Here is an 8,294-nt window from a genome sequence, read left to right as displayed (position 1 = left end):
AATTTTTAACTATTTTCAATTGGAATATAACAGACGTGCAGAAAAATACACAAAACTATGTCAGCTCAATGACTTATCACAATGAGAGCATTTGAAAAACCCATGAGTTAAAAAAATGCAACATTTCCAGCACCTTAGAAGACCCCACTCAGGTCCTCTCCCAGATACCACTTCCTCAAAGGTAACCACTATTCTGACCTCTAACCCTGTGTTCTAGGTTTTTCTATCTAGGAATGTAAATAAATAGGCTCATATTCTATTCTATTGTGCCTGGGTTCCCTCACCTAACACTGTGGTTGTGAGATTTATCCAGATCGTTGCTTGTAGCTCCAGATCATGTAGCAAGCTCTAGATGTTACTCTAGATTGGTGATTGTCATGTAGTATTCTTTTGTAAGAACATACTACAATTTATTTTTCTATTTTACTGTTGACAGACATTTGGGTTGTTTCCAGTGGTGCCCAGGAGCACAAGTTTGCCAGTGATATATTTTGCAAATATCTTTTCCTACCCTATGTCTTGCTTTGACAGCAAACAATTTTTAACTTAGCTTTTTGACAAATTGCAAGGTATTCTGCCTGACTCCATAAGGGGAACATATAGAGTGCTACTCAACTATGGAACTCTTGAGGTATTTTTAAGCTCCTGGGACAAACAGAAATTATACCTGGGGGAAGAGATGTTCAACGGTAATGTGCGGGTGTGTGGGGGGGGGAAGAAATAGGGTCAGTGAACAGACGTCATGATTCCAAAATTAAGATGAGGTTCCAGATAATTATTGGGAAAATTAAAAATGGCTCTAGGGCTTCCCTAGTGGCGCAGTAGTTGAGAGTCCGCCTGCCGATGCAGGGGACACTGGTTTGTGCCCCGGTCCGGGAAGATCCCACATGCCATGGAGCGGCTGGGCCCGTGAGCCATGGCCGCTGAGCCTGCGTGTCTGGAGCCTGTGCTCCGCAACGGGAGAGGCCACAACAGTGAGAGGCCCGCGTACCGCAAAAAAAATAAAAGGCTCTATATTATAGAAAACCATGAACAAGTTTCTTAATCTGCAAACATTCTTTGACTGCCTTATATGTACTAGGTATTGTCATGAACACAGAGCATACAATGATGAATAAGGAATCATAGTCACCTGTCCCCAGAGAACTTAGATCTAGTTCTGTAAAATAAATGAATGGGAACGAAACTATATGTTTGCTCTGCTACTGAAATTAGTTTATTGAAATATGGGAGTTCGTAACATCTTGGTATCTTAAAAGGAAAGAGAGGGCTGAACAGCTTGAAAGGTGAGATTCCAGGTCATTCCCTTTGCTGCTGTTCCTGCTTCTGGTGTTTGCTGCCGGAAATGAGTCCTGATATTGAAGAGCTCACATGTCATCCTCTACTGGTTTTATCAAGAAAGCAGCTACATGCTGATATATGGGGATAAAAGCACATGAATGTAGAACTAAATCAGGATGATGTGATGATTCCTGTGGTTAGAAGAATGAGTTCACTCTTGCAGTAGACTCTAGAAAATCCATATCTTCCATAGCATGATGGGCGGCAACAGCTGTATCTGTAGCCTCCATGGCCTCAGCCATAGCTCAGTCTGCAGAAGCTGCCACTTCTCTAGCCACAGCCATAGCCATATCCCTAGCCCAGACCTCTGTAGTAGTTGCCATAGTAACTCATGGTGTTAGGAACTGTAGAGTTGTTTGCATATCAAGGGCAAGTTTCCTAAGTATGACTATCACCAGCTTCCTTGGGACTTTTATATATACCCTCAGTATATATATATACCCTCAGTGATGGGTTGGGCAAACCACATAGACGTGCACCAGTCTCACTGGGTAGATTAAATTGCATGAAAAAAAAAAAAACTCTCATCCATTTTAATTGTGTAAAACTTGAGGATAATTTCTGATACTAATTAAAAATGTTTTCATTTGATTTCTGTGCAGTTTGGATTCTACAGGATGATTACGCTATCTTCAAAGCCTTCTTTGACCTTTATATTTAAAGATCTATAATCAGACATCACAACATCTAATGTCATCATCTGGAATTTGTTCTTTCATTAAATCCCCTTCCCAGCATCTCTGAAGTTTACGTATTTTTTCATTTTGCAAATAGTTAATGCCCATCTAATGTATCCCAGGTACTACGCCTGGAGCTAAAGATACAACTGTAAATAAGAGCTGCCCTTCCCAATCCCATGAATTTATCCCCTTCATCTTTGTTATCCAAGGTAATAGAAGAATTTAACACTTACAGATAAATTCAACAAAACATAATTGAAAGTACCATAGAACCAAATTTATTTATTAATTAAAAATTCCTTTTTTTCAGATATGTAAGTTTATTTGCTCAATGTAGGGCAGTTACATAATGACTCACATTCAAGATATTCCACCACTGAGGAAAACTGCTAAGAATGGTCCATGTGTGAAATAATTTCTTAGAGAAACACGGAGTTGGAAAAATAATCACTGAATAGACCTTAGAAATAGTTCACTGCATAACTTGACAAAAAACACAAAGCCTCACTCAGAGAACATATTCGTTGTTCTCCTACACTGTAATAGTTATAATTTCACCACGACAAACACCAGACATTAAGATTAAGCTAACACTGGTGTTTCTTTTACTCCCCCTCCCCTTTAAAAACAGAACATATAACTGCATGTCACTGTAGCAACTTCCAAAATAGATCAATTTGTTACAATCACTATTTGTAAGAGCAAACTTTACCCCCAAGAGGAAAAATTAAATAAAGAAAACTTTAAAAATTTTGAAGACAATTTTTTTGTCATAGGAATACAAAACACGTACAGTATAAGTTAATAAATTTTAAGCCACTGTATAGACATACAACATGCACAATATTGTATCAAGAGAGTAATGGAGGAGTAATCCTTTCACTGGAGAGACATCATCATAGACAAGCACATTTCTTTAAAAATAAAGAAAAGGAAAGAAACCGTTCAAACTGTTTAAATATCGTCTCCTCCCATTCCCTCTTCATTTTTTAGCCCTCAGATATGTTTTTTTTTTTTTTTTTTTTTTTTTTTTTTGCGGTATGCGGGCCTCTCACTGTTGTGGCCTCTCCCGTTGCAGAGCACAGGTTCCGGACATGCAGGCTCAGCGGCCATGGCCCACGGGCCCAGCCGCTCCACGGCATGTGGGATCTTCCCAGACCAGGGCACGAACCCGTGTCCCCTGCATCGGCAGGCGGACTTTCAACCACTGCGCCACCAGGGAAGCCCCTCAGATATGGTTTTACCTTGCATTATTCTAAAAAGCAGCCAGAGCTGAAGCTGAAATTTAAAAGAAAAATGGGTTTTGTAATTCAAGTAAATCATTTCCAAATGTTACAAGGAAGGACACAACATTGCTCACTGGACATGAAGATAAATGAAGGAAAGCCCCACCTACCCCCCAGATCTGTTCCCATCCGTGGTATTGACTTAAGACTCCTGTTAGGGCACAGAAGCTGTAAAACTCTCTTCTGCTAGTTCTTCTGGTAGGTTTGGTTGGTTGGGACTTTCTCTCTAGCATGTGCACAGGACCTTCTAAGGAAAGTCATGCTGGGTAAACTGTGCCACGTGACAGAACATCGTCACACTCTTCTATTTCACTGTCACCTGGATCCTGGTCAGCGTGTGCATTTCACAACTGGAAGCTCCATTTTGGTTTTAGCAAAAACAGCTGTCAGGTTTTCCTCAATCATTACTCATTCCTTTCCTTGCCCAAATAAAACAAAGAGACAAACGAATCTGGTGTCGCTCCCTATCTTGGGAGTTCACGCTGTTACTGAACTTAATAAAAACGGCTGAACACATATGCAATAGGTCATGTGTTTAGAAAGACTTATCCAAAATGAGAAGGAAGGACCTAAGGCTCACTGAAACAGACTTGTGGAAATAGCATTGTGGTTTCCTACAGTTCTAAAACATGCACAGATGGCATAAGAGAAATCAGTCTCCAGCTTCTACGCTTTCATTAAGAAGAAAAAAAATACATAGAAAAAGTTTTGGTCAAATAGGAGTTAAGTATTTATTATCTGATAATGATTTTAGTTTATTTTTTTACAACAATTATTTGGGGAAGGAGTGTTTTCAGGGAGGAAAAACTGACACACTTACAAGGCTCTGAAATTGGACAGAATGTTTATGAACTCTTCCTATAGGATTTTTATACCAGTAAGCTCCTAGCACCTGAATTTTCACACAGTGCACCATGAACTCTCTCAAAATGACTGCCAACGTCTACAATCCAACAGCGTTTCAATCCACCCTAGTCAGTTGCGTCAGCATAAGGTACAGTGGGGAAGACTCAAGTGAGGATTGAAACAGCAGTGTAATCCCAGAGGAAGGAGCTGTGGCAGCTTAAAAATCAGGATTTCCGTGGAAATATCAACACAAGAAATGAGATACAGACCTGAATTTTCTCTATTTTTGTGGTGTTTAACGTTTCTATCAAAGTGATTAACAATTTTTGTGGTGGATTTAAGTTAAGAAGAAAGAAGGACAAAAATTCCACAGCCATCTGCCAAGCGCCTATTAACCAAAACCTTTAAAAAGTAGCTTTGATTCTCCTCAGGCAAGTCTTCTGGCCTAGGAGATAGAAAACAGTAAAACCAACCTGGATAAGGCTGAATAAGGAGGATGTAAAAGCCAAAATATAGAAAAATACACAATCAGTGGCTTGATGTTACATATGGCTATAATGTAGAAATACTATAAATGGCAATTCAGTGTTAATATTGTCAACTAAGTAGAAACTTGTGAAAACTGGCAAGGCCTAAACCACAAGGATAAATATACATCATGTTCTAAGTCTATCAGCTTGGGTTTTAAACTATTCCATGTCTGGTGGAGCAGGGGTTCCCAGGCCCTGGTCTGTGGACCGGTACCGGTCCTGTTAGGAACCAGGCTGCCCAGCAGGGGGTGAGTGACAGGCAAGTGAGCAAAGCTTCATCTGCCGCTCCCCATTGCTCGCATTACCGCCTGAACCATCGTCCTTCCCTACCCCCATCAGTGGAAAAATTGTCTTCCACAAAACCAGTCTCTGGTGTCAAAAATGCTGTGGACCCCTGTGGTAGAGTATACCCTAAAAAAAATGCACAGCTAAAACAGATGAGATAGAAAGTACCCAAAATCCTTACTGGAACCACAAGACTTATTGAATAAGGGCCATTCCATTTAAGTATTCTTTTCATCTTAAAACCCTGTTCTCTAGCAATAAGTTAAAGAGAGCTCCACTTGCATTAAGCTACATAACAGCCCATATGCCAATGTGAGGCTGCTACTCCAATACAAGCACAGCTAGCCTGACTTTCCACTAGTGGAATTTCAGCAAAAATGTCAGAGGTGATCAAAGACAGCACAGGTCATGGGTTTCTCCCTAGGAAGGTCATCCCTCCCTTAGCCTCCCCCACCCAACACTCAACTCATGGTAAAAAATAAAGACTGCAGTAGTAACATCAGCGTGCCCTGCCAGTCCACCTGGGGGCCTTAATTGTTGCCTTCTCCCTTGTAATGGTCTTGCTGATCGCTTGTCTAGAGCAAGAGGTTGTTGCAGAGGGGCTGCATGATGAGTGTGGAGTCCCCGTAGGAGTCCTGTTGAGAGCATCTAGAGCTCAGTGGTGGTGTCATTGAGAGCACTCTTGGCCAAGTGGCAGGCTTGCTCTGGGGCAGTCTGGATTTCATAGTAGAAAATGGAGTAGTTAAGGGCCAAGCCTAATTTAATGGTGTGAGTGGGCTGCATGTTCTTCTTGCTGATCTCATGGGCATTGCTATAGGCTTTCTCAGATGACTCCACAATGGTCGCCCTATTCTCTCCAGTGGTGAATTCGGCCAGGTAGCAGTAATAGTGCCCTTTCATCTTCAGGTAAAACACTTTGCTCTCACACTAGGTCTCACTGCAATTCTTGATCAGGTAGTTATCCAGCAGGCTCAGCACACCCTGACATACCACCTCCAACTCCTCCATTTTTTCCCGGTAAGCATGGACAATCTCTATCTTTTTCTCATTACCATTTACAGACGTCTTCTGCTTAGTGCTAATAATGACCGTCCAGGAAGAATGGTGTGCAACTGAAGCAGAACCTGGTCTTTGTACCCCGACACCAAATTAAATCTTGGAGACCGAGTTTTGAGTGAAGTAGAGAAGAATAGCTTTATTACTTTGCCAAAGGGGGCCACAGTGGGCTAATGTCCTCAAAACTGTGTGTCCTGGCCTGAAGGACATAGTGAGGAGTTTTATAATAATTGTTTAAAGAGGGCGTGATCAGCTCTTGGACATTCTTCTGACTGGTTGGTTGTGAGGTAAGTAGGAATCAGCATCATCAACCTTCTGGTTCCTACCAGTCTGGGGTCTCTGTGCTTGTGGGCAACATACCGTTAACTTCTCCCACCTGGTGGGGGTTTCAGTATCTACAAAACAGCCCTAAGATATTGTGACGTGTATCTCTTGATGGGGAGCCAAGACCCTGCCCCAAGGCTGCGCTTTGTTTCTTTTGACTGTTCCTCCCTTGTCTCTGGATCCCCCTCCCTTCCCTAATTAGCAACTGTTTGAACCTGCCCATTGGAACGCAGGGTAGGTCATGGAGGCTGAGTGAAGCCTATTTCTTGTAATCAAAGAAATGGGGGACACAGAAAAGCTTTTGATCCCAGGAGCCCCATGGGTCCTTCTCAGTTTCACAACTCCATTCTTGTGGGCCACTGAGAGGAGGTTTCTTTCTTCATTGGACAGTGGCTCATTCAGCTCTGCCATGGCCATGTTGTCATAGCGCTCTGCCAGCCTGGCTTTCTGCACTAGTTGCTTGTGGTCCACCATCTTCATGGGCTGGGTTGGGCCGGGCCAGAAGACCTGGGCAGACTAAAGGACTCGGAGGGCAGCTGCAGTGCAGCTGGAGTCCCTGTGCCAGTGGGCCCAACCCATGAAGCGAGTGGCTGAGGGGACGGTGGCAGCGTAGAGGCCCAAACTAATTTTTTTATGAGAGAAAAAAAGAAGACTAAATGGCAAAGTTTGTTCCCTTACACGTTATTTACACGTTATTTTCCAATTTCTGGGCCTCCTTCATCTTTCTAATCTCTAAGGAAACTATATATTATTTATAGAAATATGAAGTTATAAAATAAAAAATTAAAATAATAGTTAGATATGACTCTTTCTTTCTAAAAATGAAGCTCACTAATATTCTCATGATAAGGGGTTGGAATCACCCTACTTAGCCATTTATATCAAAACTAATTTTAAAAATACCAGCAATAGAAATATATCATATAATATTAATAATGGTTTCAGATAGAATCTTACAATATAAAAACTGGTTTAGCACTCTAATTTTACAGATGATGAAACCGAGACTTAGAGAATAGTGTTCCAAATAGCCCCATGAGTGGCAAAGCCCAGGCTAGAACCTAGAAACTTTCATCTCCATCTCTCACTTTCCATTGTACCACCCTCTTTGTTACATTTTTATAAATGTGGTATGAACGTGGGTAAAAGCAAGAGGTATTTCATTTTCATAATGGAAGAATGACAACTCTCCTTTGCTTTCTCTGTTGGTGAGCTTCCTAATTTTGACTTCTGATCTGTATGCTGAATGGCATTTCCTTTCCTCTTGGCTGGAATTCAAAGGGCTAAAATTAGCAAGTGAAAACTTGAAGCAACATCCACTTATTCTCAATGAGATTGCAGTCAAGATGCTTGTTGCATTGATTAAGAGATGTAACTCTAAGAGGAAAGAGCAAAAATAAGTCCAAAAGTTCTAGAGTGGAAAATTGAGAGACTCCAGAACAAGATAACATAGCAATTCATAGGCTCCTGAATTTCTTTCTTCCTACAGACACACTGAATGTATAGCTACATGAGGAGCAATTCCCTCTGAGAAATCCAGAGACTAGCTGAGTGACTCCTACACATCACGGGAATGAGAGAATACCCACATAAAAATGGGTTGGAAAGGTGGAGATATACTTGTGCCATAAAACCCATCTGTAGCACAGTGCCATACAATCTGGAGAGACACCCCTAACTCCCAGTTTCTGCCTGAAGAGTTGATACTGAGCAGAACCCTGTGGGCCTCCTGGGCACAAAAGCCTTTCTGTGTCCCTCATTTCTTTGATTACAGGAAATAGGCTTCATTCAGCCTCCATGAACCCCTCTGAGTTCCAAGGTCAGGTTCAAACAGTTGCTAATTAGGGAAACGGGGGGATCCAGAGACAAGGGAGGAACAGTCAACAGAAACAATAGGACTTCCCTGGTGACGCAGTGGTTGGGAGTCCGCCTGCCTATGCGGGGGA

At 41.8% G+C, this 8,294-nt stretch overlaps 1 pseudogene; it reads right to left on the bottom strand.

Moving 5' to 3' along the window:
- Nucleotides 1–5,498: 5,498 nt before the first annotated feature.
- On the bottom strand, nt 5,499–6,822 carry LOC136122231 (14-3-3 protein gamma-like; annotated as a pseudogene).
- Between the last annotated feature and the right edge of the window lie 1,472 nt (nt 6,823–8,294).

The sequence above is a fragment of the Phocoena phocoena genome, chromosome 4 (genome assembly GCF_963924675.1).
Source record: "Phocoena phocoena chromosome 4, mPhoPho1.1, whole genome shotgun sequence".
Classification (NCBI taxonomy): domain Eukaryota; kingdom Metazoa; phylum Chordata; class Mammalia; order Artiodactyla; family Phocoenidae; genus Phocoena; species Phocoena phocoena.
This window is presented reverse-complemented; position numbering and strand designations above follow the sequence as displayed.